Source organism: Macrotis lagotis, chromosome 1 (assembly GCF_037893015.1).
Source record: "Macrotis lagotis isolate mMagLag1 chromosome 1, bilby.v1.9.chrom.fasta, whole genome shotgun sequence".
Taxonomy (NCBI): Eukaryota; Metazoa; Chordata; class Mammalia; order Peramelemorphia; family Peramelidae; genus Macrotis; species Macrotis lagotis.
Window position 1 is genome coordinate 680,386,179 of NC_133658.1, and position 22,718 is coordinate 680,408,896.

General features: G+C 35.1%; 1 long non-coding RNA gene across 1 annotated transcript in view; it reads left to right on the top strand.

Moving 5' to 3' along the window:
• Window positions 1-10,805: 10,805 nt before the first annotated feature.
• LOC141523038 (uncharacterized) overlaps window positions 10,806-22,718 on the top strand; it is a 53,715-nt gene continuing 41,802 nt past the window's right edge. The window contains exons 1-2 of the long non-coding RNA XR_012478315.1: window positions 10,806-12,982; window positions 13,086-13,764. This is a non-coding gene — a long non-coding RNA (uncharacterized LOC141523038). The remainder of the gene's footprint in view (window positions 12,983-13,085; window positions 13,765-22,718) is intronic.

Here is a 22,718-nt window from a genome sequence, read left to right on the forward strand (position 1 = left end):
ACCTGGCCTTGGGTCAAACTAAATGTTAGATTACACACTGGAGAGTACCAAGTTAGGACACATCCTACAGCCACCCTCCTACAGCAATCCACCTAATACAAGATTGGGATCCTTCCCATGGATCCTGAAGGAGTATTTAAGAAGGAGCTGGAGCATTTCTTGTTCTCTCTTACTGCCCTTTCCTCTGACTTAAATACTCAAGTTAATCAGTCACTGGCCCACCTGGTTGAAACTGCTGCATCCAAAACCACATAGCCTATAAGAACCCTTACCTAACTCTCAGTTTCTTTGTGCTGTAATCACCTTTTAATAAAGTTGTGTTTTCTTTTACATTTTGGGGTCAATCATGAGTTCTTCATGGGAAACTAGTGAATCCTCCTATAACACTAGCAGTGACTCTGAGCAAGTCACTTACCCTCTGGCCACGCAGTTTTCTCATCTATAAAATGGGGGTAAATAATTATATCTACTTCTCAGTAGATATAATTCTTCTCAGCTGTTGTGGGGATCAAATGAAATAATATTTAATAAAGGCTTTGAAAACAGTAAAGTGCTATATAAATGCAAAATATTTTAAAGTATTTACTATTATTATTATAATTATGATAATAAAAATATTCTAATAATTAATAAATAAATAATCAGTATTGCAAACTTCTTAGATTCTTTTTTAAGTAAGAAAGACACTGGAGTGATAAAGGTGGATGGGATAGAATAAAAAAGACCTCATTCACAACAAGCTTGCTTTCTATTATGACAACAGCAACAACAACAACAACTCTATGTTTCTGTCGTCTTGAGGTTGTGGGGTGGTGATGGATGTGATTAGCAATATAAAACGGAATTAATAAATAGCATCGTTTTACCAAGAATTTATTAATTATCTTCTATTTTTTTAAACCCACACAAACCTCTAACGCCCTGAAGATATCTTATAAAACAAACATTTTAAATTGCATAAGCCTTTTTACACTAAGCTATTTGAGTAGCTAACTTTAAAGGTGGGGGAGATATTTACATATGTGGGGGGAATCACGGTGTAGGGAGACTTGCATTTTATTTATACTGACTGCTAACTATCCTAGTCCTTCCACAGCTGTTTAAAATTGCAGGTTTTCAGTAGCATGCTTCAGCCATCACTGTAATTATTATTATTTTATCAAACACAATCATAGGGAGTATTTTGGGCTGACAAAAGCATTCCAAGTCTTTGTTTATTTATTGCACCCTATATTCTGCCCTCCATACCAACTGAGTTAAAGTTCTTTTCCTCCTGATTTAAAACCTATTATTGGAGGAAGCAAAGGTCCCCATCTTTAACAGAAAAAGAGATTGGTGCCTGGATAAAGAGAACAGTAGGTCTTTTGGTGTAAATAGAAACGGGGAAACCTGAGAACCCTTAAGCAGTCTGCTTCAGGCAAAACAGCCAGCCAGGGAAAAGCTGCTTAGCTGCAAAGCCAACTCTTCACTAGCAAGGCAAGGGGCAAAAGGCAGAGTAAACAAATTAAGAAATGGAGACACCAAGGTAACAACTGTAGTAAGTCAAGGCTTCTGTCCAAGAAGCAAACTCAGGATAAGCTGCTGCCTTTCTCTCCAATATATCTGGCCTTTGATCTAGGAGAATTACCTCTGTGACAGGACTCATCATTCAGTCCCTGGCCTTATTTTTTTATCTTCATCCTCTCTGGGTCAACCTTAGCATCATGCTAGCAAAAACAGTGATATCTGCAATATGGACTTTTAGACAAGGTAAATGGAAGATACTGCCCCATTTGGAAGACAACTAATAACTAACAAATATGAATTTCACTTGCTACTAATTGAGTTGAATTTGAGTGCTATAAGGTGTTTACTATTATCTACTAATCCATTCAAAGTCAATGCCAAGTTAACATTTTAAAGGGAATTTTGTCCCCATTACATAAACTCTCTTTCTCTCTTACTACATTAATGAAAATAGATTGTAAACTTCTTAGATCCTTATTAAGTAAGAAAGATGTTTAGACAGACTTGAATTCTAAATCATCCAAAATAGTTTCACAAACTAAAAACTCTTCTATTATAGTCTTTTTAGTATGTTGGTCTAGGGAGAAGGAATTAATAATGTATTTTATGGGTTTACTGCCATATAAACTTTTGGGAGAAGTTATCATAGTCATTTTGGAAGGCATGATTTGACCTGTCCAAAATCGTGGAATAATAAGCCTAGTTACAAATTTGGTATGATGTGAGATCAGAGAATTTAAAACTAGAAAGAAATCAAGCACTCCTATATCTTAATGTTGAAAGATGAAACAGACTAGACATGCAAATGAGTTCCTTAAGACAGAGCTATAATTCTAGTATTGTTTTTTAATTTCCAATCAAGTGTTCTTTAAACTCTACTATACTATAAGATGGTTTAAGGAAGTTAGATAGCACTTGGAGTCAGGAAGACTTGAGTTCTAATTATGTTTCTTCAGATTCTTGCTGTGTGATCCTGAGCAAGTAACTTAACTTCTCTCAGTCTCTGTTTCCTTATCTGTACAGTGAGGACAATAATAGTACTTAACCAATAGGGTTGGTATGAGGACCAAATGATATAATATATGTAAAGTGCTTTGCAAATCTTAAAGTACTATTTAAAGAACAGTTTTTATTATTAAATCCCTCTGAAAACAAGAAACTAACTTTTCCCATGTTCCCGAAGAAAGATTCCTGGAGACATCATCTGATTATGTATACAAGTACTATAGTGAGTATTGCTCCTGCAAAGGCAAAAACCAAATCATCTCTGACCTCAATGTACTTACATTCTACATGGGAACAGAAAGATGTCCATAAATAGGTAGATTTAAAATAGGCATGAAGTAAAGCCTCATAGAGAAACTATAACATTTGCTAAGTAAGACTTGTGGCTTACTAGAAATTCTAATCTAAGAGGTATAGATGAGGAGGAAATGTATATAAGGAATGAGGACAGTCAATACAAAGGCAATGAGATGCAAAGTAGAGAAACAGTAAGATCAATATGACTGAATAGTAAGTAGAGTGTGAAAGGGAATGATTTGTAATTAATTATCTGGAATGGGAAGTTGGAGAAGTACAAGAAGGAAGGAAGCAAGCATTTATTTAGTACCTACTATTGCCAGAAACTGTGCTAAACACTTTTCAAATATCTCATTTTAACCTCACAACTTGAGGAGGTGAATGCTATTTTTTTCCCCCATTTGACCATTGAAGAAAGTGAAAGAAAAGAAAGTGAAGCAGAGAGACTAAGTGACTTCTCAAGATCATCCCTCTAGGAAGTACACGAAGTTGGATTTTCCAAGTCCAAGCCCAGGTCTTTCTCCACCTGCTTCAGAAGTGTAGTGACATGCTCTAGTGACAGTTATTTACAACACAGCTCTTTTGACTCCCAGTCCAATGCTCACTGATTGGTTATGTCAAATCTAAAATTGTAAAAACTAAACATATAGGGTTAAAATAAAATGACAGAAAATATAGGTTACACATTTTAAGTTTTATAATCTAAGATCCTACCTCTGATATAAAGGTGATGACCATTAAGAAAATGATCACGCTTAAACTGGGAAAGGGTTGAATTTTTATACAAAAATGAGAATAGGGAAAATTATTAACCTCCTTTGTGCTCTGATCACGAGATGCACTATATTAAGTTGCCCAAACTGCTCCTCAAAGACTGTCATTCTGATAATATCTGATCTCTTGTTTCTCTTCCCAGAAGGACAAGTCTCCCAGCATCCTCAGCTTGTAATTAAAAAAAGAGGAAAATACCAAGAAGTCTTAATTTCTTACTAAGTTGACAAGGGGACTGCTATGAAGTTCAGTCCTCTCTAAAGAAATCAAACAATTTTACCATGAATATAGTTATGAGAATTGTATTATATTTAACAGTTGTAAACAGCAAAATTCATCGTTAAAGTTAGTCTAAAAATGAGGCAATATAGTTCACTTAAGTCAGTAACAAATTAGTCTAATAAACCAATAATAATGAATTCACTGAAATTCATATACATTAGTTTCATTTGAGTTATCATGTGTATCTTTCTTTACCAAACTTATTGTTTAAATAATCATTTCCTCCTTTTAAGAACTAATTGCCCTAAGACATTGCTACATATGGCAAGTTTTGATGTCCTATTCCACATCAACCAAATATGGATCCCATTTGAAACTATCTGTGTCAGAAAGTAAAACACAAACTCTATTATTCCCAGAGCTGAGAAATTTCTAAAGAGTCCACTGAGGTCACCTTGGTCCTTCCCTGGCTAAACCAAATGATTTTGGAAGGCTAGGATTTCATTTGAATATTGAATACAATCAAAATTTACCCTCTTATCATAATTCAGTAATCATCATTAATTTTCTCTGCAAATTAACCTGTTCTCTTTTACTCACAGTCATCTTTTTTCCACCGTTTACCATTGTTTTGCCTCTTTGTTTTTTACTTTTAAAATTTTGTTACAATGCTTTACTTAATAATTTAAAAAGAGAAAATCACAGCATGAAAAAATAAACATCATAAGGAAGAATCCCTTGCTTTCACATCAAAAACTTAAAAAAAAGGAAAAAATACTCAAGACATTTCTAGTAGTCAAAGATAAAAAAGGAATAATATTAGTCACTATTATCTAGAAGAAATTAACATTTATCAAAATAAAGATACTGAAATCGGATCAATAAATCAAAGAAAGAATTTCATAGTAGTATAGCCGGTGTTGTTAAGCAGTCAAGTTAAACATTCATTACCCAACTTATGAGAAGAAAAATGCAGCCAATATTTTAAATGCCTTGAAATATGGCATAACTGTGGTTGGCAGGTTGGTCATATTCACACTATATGAAGAGACTGACAAAACAGTTTCTTCTAGAAAGACAAATCTTAATGAAGTACTTTTACTTATATCCACCTTCCAGCCATTTTCAAAAATCACAGCTCTAAAAGCAGCTAATGAGAAATATTTTTGAATGTCACCTTTACATTACATAAGGCAACTTGTGGAAGATCTTATGACAAGAGGTGATGGGAAAATATTATGACTATGATAATGAATTTTATGAAATATTTGCTAATAAGTGTATTTGGCATAGAAATGAAAATATGTCCTTGTATGGCAAAACCAACAAAAAAGTTATACTTAACACTGAGGAGAGACAAGAGGCAAAATTCCAAAGTAAATCACAGCACAAAATATTATCACTCTGACATTTATTCCTCCTATTTACCAGCATAGCTCCCTCTACCTCCCAGGACAGATAATTCCCTAATGAGAGTTATATATAAGAAAACATCAGTATATAGTGAGGTTTCTCAGAGAATGTCTCAAAATCCAGAGTCCTGAATTCAAATCAGACTTAGTACTCAAGGGTCAAGGTGAGATCTCTTTTGATAAAGGAAGTTTCCTATTCCAATGAAATCACAGATCCAGTCTTTAGAATGCTAGCTAGATAAAAAAATATACTGATATATAGCTCTCAATGTGTGTTTGTGTCTTTATAATCTCCTGCTATATTAGATATGTATATATATATATATATATATATATATATATATATATACACACACACACACACACAAGCCTATATAATGTCCATGTGTATATGTATATGTATATGTTATGTTGTTTCTCCAGACTAACTCTAAAAACACTGAGGGCAGGAGATATTTTAACTTTTGTCTTTAGGTCTTATAAGCCAGCAGAGTATCTCATACGTACATTGTGCATTATAATTGATTCTTGATTGGCTGATTGATTAATAAGCCCCAGGTCTCCTGATTTCCCAGTCCAGTACCCTTTATCACTACCTTGCCTCTTCAACTAATGCTTATAAAGGGCATAGCAATTAGTTAATGTTTCTGAAGAACTTGAGAGAGGAGGAACCTTTGTATAATATCGTTTTTTCTCTTTAGTTCAGTCACATACACATAGTTTTTGTATAGGACTTAATTAGATTTTAAGAAATAAATTTTAAATGGAGCTCTATTTTTTAAATTTTCAAACCACTTGAATTATTGGAAACACTAGAGTATGAAATGTTGGTTTAAAATCCTCCTGGAGCCTTTGACTTTAAGAGGGTGGCTAAATACCTAACCTTATATTCAGTTACTCAATTGCTGGTAACCAAAGAAAAGCACACCTTCTGTTATAGATTAATGTTAGGCAGAGGAAAAAGCAGGTAGTCAACTGCCCATTTCCTCCATAATGAACCCAACCTGCCCAAGTTTTAACCCATGTCACTAGAGGGGAGGGGGAGTTTCTTTGGTTAGAAATAAGTCATCCCTTTAATACATATCAAATGCCAAAGTAATAGGATTTTATTTTACTAGCATAAGGTGGCTCATGTGACATAATGGCAAAAAAGGTTAACTATGCAAATAAAAATCCAGAAGACAGATCATCTTTAACTAGGTCAGAGCTTAGGTTTCTGTTATTGCTTCTTTCCTTCACAGTTGAACTATGATCCTACAAATTGGACTGTATCCTTATTCTCATTTGTCCAATGAATTATTGTCATAAGTCCCTTAGTTCACATTCTGGCACTTTTTCTTAACCTAGGGGTGATTACAACTATCAGATGAAAGATTAGCTGCAAAGCCTTGGATGCAAAAACAAATCACAACTTACCTTTTTTCACAGAGCGTCTATATTCTATAAGGATTTTAAACTGCCCCATCCCAAATGTGCAAAAAAAATTACAGTAATATTTAGAGGACAAAAATAAGAGCCATGGAAGGAAGGAAGGAAGGAAATTAACAAATATTGACTTGATGAGCAGAAAAATTCCTTAGCAATTAGAGCTATACTTAGAAACTCCTCTACCTATGCAAACTAATAATTTTTGTGCAATTTATAATTTTAGAGAGTTGCTCAGATAAACTGAACTGTCTAGGGTCCTACATTATATATCACAATCATAACCTGCACCTGAATCCTCTGAGACTTACTTTCCATTCACTTCTCAAATCTGGCCTCTCATTTCTGTAAGAACAAATGAGATAATATTGGTAAAGCACAGAACCTGGTACTTCTTCCCTCCCTCCTATTCTATATTCTATTCCACCTCTGATTTGACTATGGAATATATACATATATAAAAATAATTTTTGTATATATATCTATATATAAATATAGGTTTTGTACATACACACAAGTGTACATGTAATGTATGCACACAAATGTTTGTGTGAATAAATTTGCATTTGCTTACTATATACACATTTGTTCATGTATATGCATACCTATAATTATACATATATAAATAAATTTGTGAATATGTATGTACATATATACCTGCATATGTATATATATAATTTATAGGCAATAATCACAGAATTAGAAGTAGAATAAGAGAATACAGAAGCATAGGATGAGGGAAGGAAAAGAGAATAAATGTTTATTAAATACTTACTATGTGTATATGTAAATACTAACATTATCTCATTTAATCTATTTGAATATGAGAATGCCTCTTATTCTCTCTGTCACAATTGTGTGTGTATGGAGTATGTATATATATATATATATATATATATATATATATATGTATAAGCTCTCATATATACATATTCAGTTTCTTACCAATAGTGTACTACTTAGAAGAGATTTCAAACAATTATCTGGAGAATCTTTTCAAATTTCTGTAAATTATGGATCAAATTCAAAAGGCCTAGTCATGCTTCCTACGCCTACTGAGCTATGCAGTAATTCTCCAAATTCACTATTTAACTTAATAGGTCTCAATAGATTGGTCACACTCTTTTTTCTAAAGAGGAAAGAAAAGTCCTTACTCCAACTATTAAGAACTATATTTTTTCTCCTTTCCAGAAGCAAATAATAACAGCAAAGAAAACAACTGAATAGATTGGAGAAAATGTTGGAGGTGGCAAAAACTTTAAAGCAATGCTCCCCATACTAATAAATAAGTATCCACATGCAACAAAAGGCTCTTCAGAAAATACCCTTAGTAATAATGGTGACCTATTTACATAAAGCTTTTAATTTTCCAAAGTCTTGCCTATCATTGATTTTATTTAATCCTCACAATTGCCTTGAATTTTGTCTGATGTTTCTAATGAGTCATTCCCAGTAACTTTATGACTATAAGGAGAATAAGAGACTATTTAATAAGCTTCAGTTACCTACAAGTCAGGGTCTAGATTTCATTAATGATCATTTGAAGCAAATAAATAAATAAACCAGTAGTGACAAGAAATTCAACCAGGTATGAGAGGGAGTCTGATGGAGAAATAAGTACTTGCAAAGGATTTTTTTTCCACTTTACTCTGCCTTCCTCAGATTTGACCCTAGTAGTTGAAGAGAAGGGTAAGGGTAGAGAGTTAATCATCTCCAGAACTACCTAAAGGTAATCAAACATCAACCATGCCTTCTCATATCTATTTAGCATTCTATCTTCAATGTGTTAATGAATTAGTGCAATATGTCTTCACCAACCTACTCTAATGGAAATCTTTTCATGACTACAATTTTCTATGTATATGGGACTTCATACAAATGTATGGTGGGTGTAAGCAGACTGTGATAAATTACAAATGAGGAATTGCTCAGGATAATGGTGTGAAAATATCATCAGAAAAAAGTTATAACTGGAAAAAAGGCCAGGTGCAAGGACAGAGGGGCAACTAGATAGCTTACACAGATGATTGTTTTTCTTATAAAAGCAAAAGAATATGAAGAAGCTCCCCAGAATTTAGGAAAGGCAAACTTATGTGGTATATGATTGTGATGAAATACTATTGTATAGTCAGAAAATGTGAGTAGGATGCTTTCAGAGTAACCTGAAAAAGACTTAAATGAACTGATACAAAGTGAAGTGAGTTGAACCAGGAGAAGATTGTACATAGAAGCAGCAAAACTGTACAATGATCAGCTGTGGATGACTTAGCTAATTAGTTAACTCTTGTCTTTCATTATCAGAGGAGCAAAAATTCTGTCACTATGTTAGAGCCAAGTTGCCGTGTCTGACCATGACTTCTTTTTTTTTTTTGATATAACCAATCATTCCAGGACTTTATTATATTATAAAAATATAAGATATGTAGGACAATCATGTCAATATGTTGCAGAAAAATGTGTCTATTTACTGTGTAAAGTTTATTAACAATTGAAAGAAACATTCTTATTTACACAGTTAAGTTTGAGGTGGGAAGGATAAGGGGGCTGGCATGGTGAGATCACCATTCTGAATTTGGAAATGTTGGAGGGCCTGCTGCATTCTGCCATATAGAGGTCAAACACACAGACCACCCTCTCCAGGAGAACATGGCAGCATTCAACAATGAGAGCCAAAGTTTAGAGTTCTATTGCCCTATTTTTCCTTTCTTCTTCATTCTTCTTCACTTTCATTTTCTGGGTCCAAATCAGAATCTCCATTTATTTCTTTTTCAAGAGCCATTTCTTTCTCCTCACCATTTTCTGTGTCCTGATCTATTTCTTGTTGATCATCATCATCATCATCATCTTCTTCTTCCTTTTCACTTTCTTTCTCTTCTTCATCCTCCTCCCAATTCTCATCAGAATTTTTATCTGCCATTACTTCATCATCAGACTCCTCATCAGAAGATTCTTCCTCATAAACCAGTTTGGCTGTCTGACCGTGACTTCTTAAACCAATACAATCTCGGATTGCTCTACCACAGCTTGGGCACAAATTGTCCATGTGAATACCTGGTATGGTTTCTCTAAAAGTTATGCATCTCGTGGTTCCTTTGTACTACTTCAATTCTGCTTTACTCACATAACACATCACCCTTTTTGATGAGGGTATGCCATGCTAGTGTTCCTGTGTAAATGTCTCCCAGTGCTACACAATCAATACCAAAGTTCTTGAGATCTTCAAAGCATCCTTGTATCACTTTTTCTGACTCCATCATGAGTGCTTGTGCTATGTGAGCTCTTTATAAAATAGTCAGAAATCTGGTATTCTTACAACATGGTAGTCCATCATAGTTATGCTCTCTTGTAGTAATATTTGAATGCTTAGCAATTTAGTTGGAGAAAAGACCTCAATGCCTGGTATCTTCTCTTGCCAGATGATCTTCAGAATCTTCCTAAGACAATTCAAATGGAAGAAATTCTGTTTCCTAGCATGGTGCTGATATATCATCCAAGTTTCATAGGAATACATCAATAAAGTTAGCACATCAGCTATGTAGACCTTCAGTTTAATAGTCAGTTTAATATCTCTTCTCTCCCACACTTTCAGAGCCTCTCAAATACTGAGCTAACTCTGACAATACCTTTATCAATACCTTTTTCAAACCTCATTATCAATGTGTACTTCCCTAAAAAGCATACTGACAAGGTAAGTGAATTTATTCACAGTGTTTAGAATTTCTCCATTTGCTATAATCAATGGTCAACACAAGGATGGTGTGGTGCTGGCTGATGCAGCACCTATGCTTTCTTAGTGTTAATTGTTGGGTTAAAATTAGCACAAGCAGCAGAGAAGGATCCATACTTTTTTTTAAAGCTCCAGAGAGTGCAATGAGCGTACAATCATTTGGAAACAAAAAATCATGCACCAAACACTGCCTCCACTTTGGTTTTTGGCTTGTAACTTTTTCAAGTTGAAGAATTTACCATTAGTGTGGTAGCTGAACTTGATAAAATATTCACCCTCAGTGAAGGCATTTGATAACTTGCCTGAAAATATCATGTTAAAAAGCATGGGAGCAAGCACATTGCCTTCACTACATTGATGAATAGGAATTTGTGAAAGCATCGTTCATTATCAAGAACCTAGACAAATCATGAAATGAATGTACAATACTGATTAACTTCTCTAGGCTAACAAATTTTGACATAATTTTCCATGATTGATAGTATCAAAGGCCCTGGTCAGCTCTACAAATATTGTATACAGACTTCTATTCTTCTTCTGTCATTTCTCCTGGTGTTGCTGGGCAGCAAACACCACATCAATTGTTCCTTGGCCCTTTCTGAAGTCACACTAACTCCTAGGTATGTGACCACCTTCAAGGTGAAGGGTCAGCCTATTTAAGGAGGATTCTGCTAAGAATCTTGTCATCAGTGACTAAGAGAGAAACACCCCTGTGATTGTCCAGGGCAATCTATTTCCTTTATCTTTATAGAGATGAGCAATGGGGGCATCCTTAAATTTTGGGGGGATAACCTCATGCTATACAACCCGGAAAATTTCAGTCAGCTTTTGTTGAAGCAATGGACCCTTCCCCTTGTATATCTCAGCTGACTAGAATGAGCTTCAGGTGTTTTACTTCATGAAAGGGATCTAATGTCATTCAAAAGGTCTTGTTCAGTTTTAGCTTTTGCTAGGTAGGGATGGTAAATAGTCAATGGCTTCTGCATTGATTGATGATGATGTTAAGAACACTATGGAAGTTTTCTGCCCATTTTTCTAGGATCATGTTCCTATCACTAATCAATGTGGTTCCATCAACACTGATCCTAAAAGCACTTGTTACTATCCTAAAAATGGATTTCATCTGCCTTTTTATTGAGCTAAAAATGCTGCATATCTCTAAGCTTCACATGTACTTGATGCAGTAGATAGAGCATGGGCCCTGGAGTCGGGAGGACCTGAGTTCAAATCTGGCCTCAGACACTTAATAACTGCCTAGCTGTGTGACCTTGGGCAAGTCACTTAACCCCATTACCTTAAGGGCTAGTTAGATGGTGCAGTAGATAGAGCACCAGGCCTGGAGTTGGGAAGACTTTTGATGGAATTAAATGCAACCTTAAAAATGGATGAACTATCCTGTTAGTAAACCCAGTGGAGTTCTCATTTTTCAATTAGCAGCTTCTGTATTTCACCATCATTTTCCTCAAACTAGGGCCAACATCATCATCCAAGACCAATTCTAAGTCATTCTGATCCATATTTGGGCACTGGACCCAGAAGACTAAAAAGAAGAAAGTAAGGTTGGTGACTTAGTATAGCACCCCCTCACTAAAATCCAATGTACTTGCTTGTCATGGCATCATATCACTGATGTTATGGTCTTCTTTGAGAACAAAGAGCAAAACATCTTCATCACCAAACCAGTATTGATGTTTACGAATATTCTGACCCAAATGAGCAATGCAGTGCTACACACCAAATCTCTGAAAGCTGTCCACTCCTTTTCTGCCTGCCAACTCTGTGTAGGCTCAATTTTTCCTCCAGATTAATACTAAATAGTTTGTGCTCGGAGAAGTACTCTTTTCTCTTGACGCTAATTCTTCTGGTAGTCATTTTGCCTTGGGTTCACTGCTTTGGTTGAATGTTAATATTTAGCTTTGAGAAGATGTCTATGATCAGTCCAGCTCTCTGCACCACACATTTCCTTCACCACTCTCACATCCTGTCTATCTCTTCTCTTTAAAATCACACAGACTATTAGATGTCAATGTTTGTTTCGAGGATGCATCCAGGAAGTTTTATTACATTTAGGCAAATGGAAGACAGTGTTAGTTATGAGAAGCTCATGAGGTACATAAGTAATTTAGTAAGTGATCATTGCTGTTGCTGTTTTCAACTCCATTCCTACAAGGATTCTCTGGTATATCTTTTAGTCTGAGCCTACTCTAGCATTAAAGTCAACCAGAATTATAAACTTGGCCTCTTTTGGTACATTGTTGGTAACGATCTCCAGGTCTTTATAAAATTTTTCTTTGACCTCTTCAGAGTTCACCATGGTGAGAGCATAGACACTTGATGATGGTGGTGTGGTATTTTTCCTGAAATTCACAATCATGAACCTGTCTGTAATTCAATCTTTGTGATAGACATACAAGCTTGTTGACTAAATTCATTTTGATTGTGAAACCTACAACAGCTTCACAGCATTTCCCTTCACTGCAACCAGCCCAGAAAATACAAGTATCCTGTCTGACTTCAGTAATCAGGTCATCATTTGCCAGCCTTTCTTCATTCAGGGAAGATATTTGGATGTGATACCTGTTGAGTTCTTTTGCCACAAGAGCTTATCATCTTTCAGGTATACTGGATTTTGTGTTTTCTATGACTGTGCACATGTTTCGTGTACCAATGGTGAATGGAATCATCTTTGAAGAAGTTTTTTTTTGTTTGTTTGTTTTTAGGTTTTTGCCCAAGGCCACACAGCTAGCTAATTATTGAGTGTCTGAGACCGGATTTGAACCCAGCTACTTCTGACTCCAGGGCCGGTGCTTTATCCTCTGCACCACCTAGCCGCCCCTTTGAAGAAGTTTTTATGGGTTTTTTTGTTTCAGTGATGGTGAGATCCTTGCCTGCCATAATCAGGCCAGGATTGGGTAGGTAGACAATTTTAGGGCACTTTTACTAACCTCTTTCTCACACCAGGAGGTTAGCAGTATGATCTTTAAAAGGTTGCTCAGGGGACTGCTGAACCCCACTGCTGCTTCCAATGAGAACATGACCTTATGACCTGGATTGTGACTAGAGCTCCCAGTGTATCTGAACCTGTTGTTTCATTATTTGCCTGTTGCCACAGGACTTCAAAATAGGTAAAAATTATAAAATTGCCTGGATGATATCTTTTGATTTCTGCATAAATTGGATTTAAATGAGACATAGTTGCACAAAGTCATCAACCTCACTCTCTTTTTTCAGTTATCACAGTCCAGTGGCAAGACAGAGTTGAAAGAATTGATTATGACTCAAGATGCAGTGGATAACCTTGGTGTCTTCAATGTCTAATGAAGAAGAAAGAAGAAAGAAGAAGAAGAAGAAGAAGAAGAAGAAAGGAAGAAGAGGAAGAGGAAGGAGATGGAGGAGAAGGTAACTAAGTATAGTAACTGTAGGAGAAGGATGCAGGGAATAAGAGAGAAAAGAAGATTGTGTGTTTTCTGAAACTATTAGTATATTAAATGGATAACAGAAAGAATGAGGTTTATTCTCTTCTATAATTATAAGTTTAATTGAGAGGCAGAGAAATAATAAAGACTTGAAAACAGCAACAACATTGTAAGGGCATTGAGATCTTTCTAAAAGGATATTTGACTTTAGAAGAGAAAGGAATAAAGAAGAAACTAAAAACATCAGCACCTCTTAGGAGAAAGGTGTTAAATGCAAAGGTGAAAAACATGCTGTGGGCCACATTAGATTAAAATGAAATTTGGAAGTATTTAGCAAAATAAATAAAATTATAATAAAACACAGATAACATTAGATTTGAAATTATTTTTAAATCAGTCAATATGTTTTTCCCAAGGAAATTTACTTATGAATTCCTGGATCTTCTTTCTATTTGAGTTAGACATCACAGTAAAAATGAATGTTAATCAAGTTAAGAGAACAGATGGTAAATGCAGGGAGGTTTTTTAGATGGGGAAAATAAAAGAATAATAATGGAAATAAACTCAAAGAACAGAGAATAAAGCAGGTCAATGGGAAGCAAGGAAGATTTTTGGGAATAAGATAAATCAGATTAATGTAAGCAATCATAATCAGAGAGACCAAGAATTGATTCAAAAAGATTTTTTTTGTATAATGGGGTTCAATTAAAAAAGGTAATTAAGCAGAGGAAAAGATCAATCTAATCATTTTAACTTTAAATGTGAGTGGATTAAACTCTTAACAAAATGAAAGAGGATAGTGGAATGAATAAGCTCAACACTATCTCCCACACAAGTAGACATATATAAAGGGAAAAAATGAAAGAAAAACCTAGGATATAAATAATCATCTGAAGCAAAATTTATGGTATTTCAAGTTATCCAAACAATCAGAAATTATAATCATGTTTCAGTTATGACAATGATAAAAATACACATTATGAAGAGATTTTTAAAAACCTAGATTAAGCTGTACTTAGTGAAATTATATAATTCTTGAATATACATATAACAAATGCTATAATATCTATGTTCATAAAGAAAAACAAAGAATTTCAAAAATATAGATAGTAAGATAATTGAGGAGAATTACTGCTTTAAATACAAAAAAGATAAAGGAAAACAGTTGGATAGGTTATTGGAAAAATTTGTTTTGAAAGACATATTTTACATGGAAAAATTAAAATATATACAAAACACTCACAGCACATCATGAATAATGAGTGCATCATATACCAGTAAAGCTTTCTCAGACAGGTTTAACCAGATTAAGGGTAAATGACAGGCCTCAGATCTGTCAGGGAGTTAGGGAGATGTCTAACTAAGCATGTGAAGACTTTCCCTGATGGAATGGGCAGATGAGCATAATTTGTTCTAATGAACATGAAGATAGCAGAAGCAGCTACTGGGGAGCACTTAGAGCTTAGTCAGACATCAAAAATTCCAAGATCATCCATTGTATCCTGGGTCATCACCAATCTTAACCTTTGTCCCACCGCCAGACCTTTCATGATTCTAGGAGAGAGTGAGATGGTGGCTTTGCACAATTCTGTTTCATTTTTGAGGGCACCTTTTTGTAATCTTGTTTTTTTCTTTCTTTTTTCTCATTTCCCATTCCCATCCTCTCCTTTCTGCTACTTCTGATCTGCTCTACTTCCTGGTCAGGGTCCAAGTAGAACTGAATTAGGTAAAAGTCAGCTGAACATAGCAAGTTCGTCAATATTATTATGATCTGTGATATTGTATATATTTTGCCAACTTGAATTATTTTAACAGTGTAATAAACATTTCTATGCTGAAAAATAATCTATCTACTAGGTATTTATTTATCTCTATCTTATATCCTTCTATCTATTATCTGTCTAATTAATCTATATCATCTCTCCATCTGTCATTTTTCAGGAGAACTAAATACAAACAACACTAAAAGGCAGATGAACTCAGACAACTTGTAATAACCAACCTTGGTCCTAAGAAACTGGTGAAACAGTCTAATTTCTTAAAGGTCAAGAAGTGGTTGATAATAGGCATAGAGGGGCGGCTAGGTGGTACAGTGGATAGAGTACCAGCCCTGCAGTCAAGAGTACCTGAGTTCAAGTCTGGTCTCAGACCCTTAATAATTACCTAGCTGTGTGGCCTTGAGTAAGCCACTTAACCCCTTTGCCTTGAAAAATAAAAGAGATAATAGGCATAAAATGTCACACCAATGCTCATATAATTTTGTTACTTTTGTTTATTTAAACTTCAAGGTAGGGTTCAATGATGTGTATTTTGGAATATTAACTGTTTTTAAAAGAATAAATCAGATTAGTCTGCCATGTTTCATTTTTGAGGGCACCTCTTTGTAATCTTGTTTTTATCTTTTTATTTATTTTCATCATTCCATCTATTATGTAATTAGAATTTTGTCAGAAATTGAAACAAATCTCACTGACTTATAGTTTACATCAGAAAAGACTAGAAGAACTCCCTGTGTATTTTTTATATTAGTTCTTTCAGATTGTTCTCTTTTCCTCCTCATCTCTACTTGGGTCTTCAGAAATTTTATTGTTGAGGGTTTCCATTCCTCCTAAAATAATTTGTCATTTCTATTTATCAAAATCAAAAGTATATGCCTGGCTATTCCTATCTTCCCTCTCCTCTGTCACAAACACTAAAATGCAGTGATCACTTCTTAAAATTCTTTCTAATCATTTCCTTCTCATCAATTAGTGTGAATCCTAATAGATCAGAATGGATTTTCATCTTAATATGTTCCTACATAATTCGAAGGATGAAAATCACTTACTTCCTTTCAAAGCATGATAAATGTCATTTTTTTCTGATGTCATTTCATGATTGCATTGTTTAGGCACTTCAAGGTAACTTCTTTATAAAGTTAAAAACTTTTGGTGTCTATTGTTTCTTACTCCTTTATCGTGCTTTCCAACATCATATTTTTGCTATCCTCCTTATGCCCACATCTATATTAAGTTACTGAAATTTAATACAAATAGGGATTTAATTTAAAGGACCTTAAAAAGAATTTTTAAAACTTCTGTGTTTCATCTGTCTGTGACAGATTTTGGCACATAAGCTCCAATTATCAACATATTGTGTTGTTTTGTTTTTGGAAATGCTTATCTTGAGTACTGCAATATGAGAGGAATAATACCTCACAAAATTATGTTTCTTGTTCTTTTACATGTATGATAAGACTAACTCCACCCCTAACATTTTTCTTCTCCTGGGAGAAGTTTTGAACCATCTTTCCATTTAATTACAACTTCCTTTTTACTTCTGGTTTCATTTATAGCAAAATTATCATAGCTGAAATGATTTCTTCTTGTTGTATTCCCACCCACTAGTCACTGGATAAAGGATCTCACATTTAGACTAGCAACAGCTTAATGTTTATAGATGGTCTAGGCACTATGATTCTTAAGACTTTCTGTTTCTTTCGCCATCCCTCTGCCACTATCACAGCAGGAAAAGGAACCCCACAGTACTAGAGGCCATTTGATATATTTTTTTCTTTCTTAGGTTTCCATGTCTAAAAAATTCTTCACCAAGTAACTAGTCTACTGCTGATGAACATATCTATATTTAACCATTTATTTATCTCTATCTTATATCCTTGTCTTGAGTACTGCAATATGAGAGGAACAAATACCTCACAAAATTATGTTTTGTGGATCTTTGGAATATAGATATAGCATATTTTTGCTTATACTCAAAATGTTTCCAGTATGAAAAAACTTCCAGAGTTGTGACCCACTTACAGAATCTTTGAGAATCAAGGGTTATCTCCATGCTTTAATGAGGCATCAATATATATGGGAATCATGGAACTGAGGGATAAGTCTTGACAAAAACAAAGGCAGAGATATTCTTCAGAGATAAGAACAAGGTAAATGAAGGAAAGTAAAAGTAAAAAGGAGTGGACTAGGAGAAATGAGGAAATTCAGAAATTATGGCTTCAATTCATTCATTAAAATAACAAATAATAGTATCTGCTGAGAATGAAGATATGGATGTGCTTTTGGAGGGGCTTGAAGAGGGAAGAAAGACATGGAAAAGTAAATAAAGTGAATAGAATAGAGAGTTAATCAATGAAAATAAAAATAATATTATGTAACTTGACAGTAAATTTGAATTAAAATAAGAGATGGTCTAACAGTGTTTACATGGGTATGCTAGTAAATGCTTAATAACTGATTCTCCGAATCTCCTAGGGCATTTTAAAGTATCTACATTGTTAATATTTTGTCCACCACTATCTTAAAACTAGTCAATCAAGAAAATAAGAAATTAAACCCTGATTTGTAGCATTCATTGATTTCCAAGGTATAAAATGTTTACACTGAATATTAAACAACTGCTCTCCCAAGTCAGTATGAGCTGTTGTGTGTATATATATATGTGTGTGTGTATGATTGTTCAAAAAACATGGTGTAGAATGGATGTCTTGACTAAAATGCTATATTCTATGTCACTGTATCTCAAACTGGAGGTCTTTTCACTATATCAATTTACCACACCACCTTCTTATAAAAATAGATGGTAAACATTCCAACCTCATTCATTTCTACCTCTGAAGATCCTTCCTTAGACAGCTTGGTTGTCCTATGGAGACAGATATGAGCCTGGAATCAGGAAGACATGAGTTCAAATCCAGTCCTAGAGAATCCCAATCTGGGTAACCCTGGGTAAATCACTTAGCCATTGTCTGCCTTAGCTTTCTTGACAGGAGACTTCCTGGCCAATATGGTGGCTCAAGGCTAGCAAGCTCCCAGAACTCTTCCTGAAAAAACTTTTAATGAAGCCTCTAAACAGGCTCTAAAGTATCAAAATCCACCAAAAAAAACAGTGAAATAAGTTCTCAATTCAAGATACTGTAGAGGAACTTCAGAAAAGGTCAATCTTATGTGGGTAAAAGCCCAGCATAGGTGGGAGAGCTGGGAAGCCAACAGGAGGCTCTTAGCATCAGCATAGGTCAAGTCGAAGCTCAGCAAGCCAGAAGTTCAGGGGATCAATACCACAGGTCCCTAAACTAGCTTGGAAGACAAAGTTGCAGCCTAGGAAAGCAATGAAACAGGCAGGATTGTGTTGAGCAATCCTAATGCAGTAAACAAACTGTGAGCACCTGAAACAATAGACAATGCCATAGGGAAAAGGTAAGCAAGAAACCAGATTCCTGGCCCCAGTAGAAAAGGTTTAAGACTATACACCCTGTGCCCTACGAGCAGAGCTCAGTGATCAAAATGAGCAAAACAATAAAAAGTGGTCTAACCATAGATAGCCACTATTCTGATAAAGACAATAAAAATGCCAAATGAGAAAAGGAAAGCAAACAAAAAAGCCTGTATGAGAAGCCTTGAAGGGGTTTATGAATTGGTTTCAAATGCAAAAAGATTTCTTGGAAGAACCTAAAAGGATTTTAAAAACCAAAGAAGAGAGGAAAAAGAAAAATGGAGAAAAGAAATGAGAGTCATGTAGAAGAATTATGAAAAAAAATGAGTGAAGAAAACAATACCTTTAAAAATAAAATTGGCTAAATGGAAAAAGAAAAATATTTCTTTAAAAGTAAAATAAACCAACTGGAAAAGGAATACAATCCATCAAAAGTAAAATTAACCAAATGAAAAAGAAAACCAATTGATTTTAAAGTAAAATTAACCAACTTTGGATAACACAAAAGTTAATTGAAGAAAATAAAACTCTTAAAAATTAGAATTGGAGAAATGGAAACTAATGACTCTATAGATACCAAGATTCCATCAAACAAAGCCAAATGTCTGAAAAATAGAAGAAAATGTAAATTATCTTTTAGGAAAAACAAATGACCTGGAAAATAGATCCAAGAGAGATAATTTATCTACTTGAAAGCCTCAGTCCAAAAAAAAAAAAGAACCTGGAAAATATCCTTCAGGAAAATACCATGGGAAACTAATATCCTAGATACCCTAATATCCTAGAACAAGAAGACAAAACAGATCACATCCAGAAAGAAAGAAAGAATTAAAAATTCTTAACTAAACTAAAGAATAGTGCAAGCAGTCAAATATAAGCAATTTAAATATCAGGTAACCACAATCAAAATTAGAATTATCACATTCAACATTAAAGGATTAGAAGCCCTGGAAAATGATATTCTGGAGGGCAAAGGACCTTGAATTACAACCAAGAATCAAATGCCCTGCAAAATTCAGTATATTCCTTGTGGTGAAAAGAAGGATTTTTTCCTTTTTGTTGTTGTTTATTTATTTATTTTTAATTTTGTACAAATGATTTTTTTTATACATTACTAAAATATTCTTGTTCAAGAGTAAACATAATACCCCTCCCCCCAAAATATAGACCCTTGTGAGCAATAAAAGAAAGAAAAACATTAAAATTAAAATTAAAAAAATAATAATAGCAATGGGGCAACCAGGTGGCATAGTGGAGGAGCACTGGCCCTGGAGCCAGTAGCACCTGGGTCTAAATCCAGCCTCAGACACCCAACAATCACCCAGCTGTGTGGCCCCATGCAAGCTATCCAGCCCTATTTGCCCTGCAACCCCCCCAAAAAATAATAATTTTAATAATAATAAAAATGTGCTTCATTCTGTGTTCCAATACCACTAGCTGTGTCACAGATGGATCACATTTTGTTTGTTTGTTTGTTTGTTTTGTTTTGTCTTTGCAAGGCAATGGGGTTAAGTGGCTTGCCCAAGGTCACACAGTTAGATAATTATTAAGTGTCTGAGGCCAGATTTGAATTAAGGTACTCCTGACTCCAGGAGTGCTCCATCCACTGTGCTACCTAGCCACCCCAGTCACATTCTTTAGGATAAGTCCATCACAAAAGCTACTTCCATATTTTTCCACCATTACCATTGCAGATCACAACTCCTTCCATTCATACTTCCCCACTACCATATACTATATTTTCTCTCTCCTTTAACTGTGTCCATCTTCTTAAATGTGCTCTAGGGTAGCTGAGTGACACAGCAGACAGATCACCTGGCCCTGGGGTCAGGAGACCCCAAGCCCACATACCACCCCTTAGGCCCAGCAACTACCCAGCCCTGTGGTCCTGGACAGGCTATCCAATCCCAGCCCCTTGCAAGAAGTAAAAATGAAAATGTGTTATATTTGACCATTCTCCCCCACAATCCACCCTCTCCTCCATCACTCACATCTCCCCCCCTTCCCACTGTTCCCCTTCTCTCCTTCTTACTCTAGATGCCTATACCCCATTGAGTATATAATACTACTTCCTCTCTGAGCCGCCTTTGATGAGAGTGAAGGTTCCCATATCCCCCCCTCACCTTCCCCCTTCTATATCATTGCAATAGCTAATTGCAATAACAAAACTTATTCTATGAAATATCTTAGCCTATTATACCTCTTCTTTCTCTTACTCCCATTACATTTCTCTTTTAGCCATTGACTCCATTTTTACAATATATTATAACTTCAAATTCAACTCTCTCCTGTGCTTCGTCTATAAAAGATACTTCTACCTGCTCTATTAAATGAGAGGTTTCTCATGAGTATTATCAATATCATTTTTTTTTTAGTTTTTGCAAGGCAATGGGGTTAAGTGGCTTGCCCAAGGCCACACAGCTAGGTAATTATTAAGTGTCTGAGGCCAGATTTGAACTCAGGTACTCCTGACTCCAAGGCCAGTGGATTACACTGCGCCACCTAGCCACGTCCAGTATCATTTTTCTATGCAGGAATGTATGTAGTTCATCATCGTTAAGTTTCATATTTTACCCTTCTCCTCCACTCTCTATGCTTCACCTGAATCCTGTATTTGAAGAGCAAACTTTCTGTTCAGCTCTGGTCATTTCAACAGGAACATTTGAAATTCCCCTGGTTCATTGAAAATCCATCTTTTTCCCTGAAAAAGACATTCAGTTTTGCTGGGTAGTTGATTCTCTGAGCTCTTTTGCCTTCAGAAATATTATATTCCAAGCCCTATGAGCCTTTAATGTAGTTGTTGCTAAGTTCTGTGTGATCCTGACTGCAGCTCCACAATATTTGAATTTTGTCCTTCTGGCTACTTTTAATATTTTGTCTTTGACTTAGGAGTTCTGGGACTTGGCTATAATATTCCTGGGGGTTGTTTTTTGGGGGTCTCTTTTTCCGGGGGAGATCAGTGGATTCTCTCAATTTCTATTTTGCCCTCTGCTTCTAGGATATCTGGGCAAGTTTCCTGTAGGAATTCTTTAAAAATGAGGTCAAGGCTCTTTTCCTGATCCTGACTTTCAGGTATCCCAATAATTTTAAAATTATCTTTCCTGAATCTGTTCTCCAGATCAGTTGTTTTTTCAATAAGATGTTCACATTTTCTTCTAACTTTTCATTCTTTTGGTTTTGAAATATTATGTCTTGATTTCTCATAAATTCAGCAGCTTCCCTCAGTTCCATTCTACATCTGAAGAATTTGTTTTCCTCAGAGAGCTTATCTCTTTTTCCATCTGGCCAATTCTGCTTTTTAAAACATTCTTCTCCTCAATAACTTTTTACACTGTCTTATCCATTTGACTTATACTGCTTTTTAACATGTTATTTTCTTCAGCATTTTTTTGGATCTCCCTGGCTAAGCTGCTGACCTCTTGTTCATGTTTTTCCTGCATCTCTCTCATTGCTTTCCCCAATTTTTCTTCTATCTCCCTTACTTGATTTTCAAAATCTTTTTTGAGCTCTGTCATAGTTTCAGCCCATCTTGGATCCTTTAGATGCAGAAACCTGTACTTCCTCATTTTCAGATTGAGTATTTTGATCCTTCTTGGGATCATAAACAATTTATTTCTCAATGGTATTCCTCTTTTTTCTCTGTTTACTCATTTCCCCAGGCTGTGCCTGGTTTTGGGGTGCTTCTTGAGCTTTTGAGTATTATTCGGACACCCCCCACAAGCATCT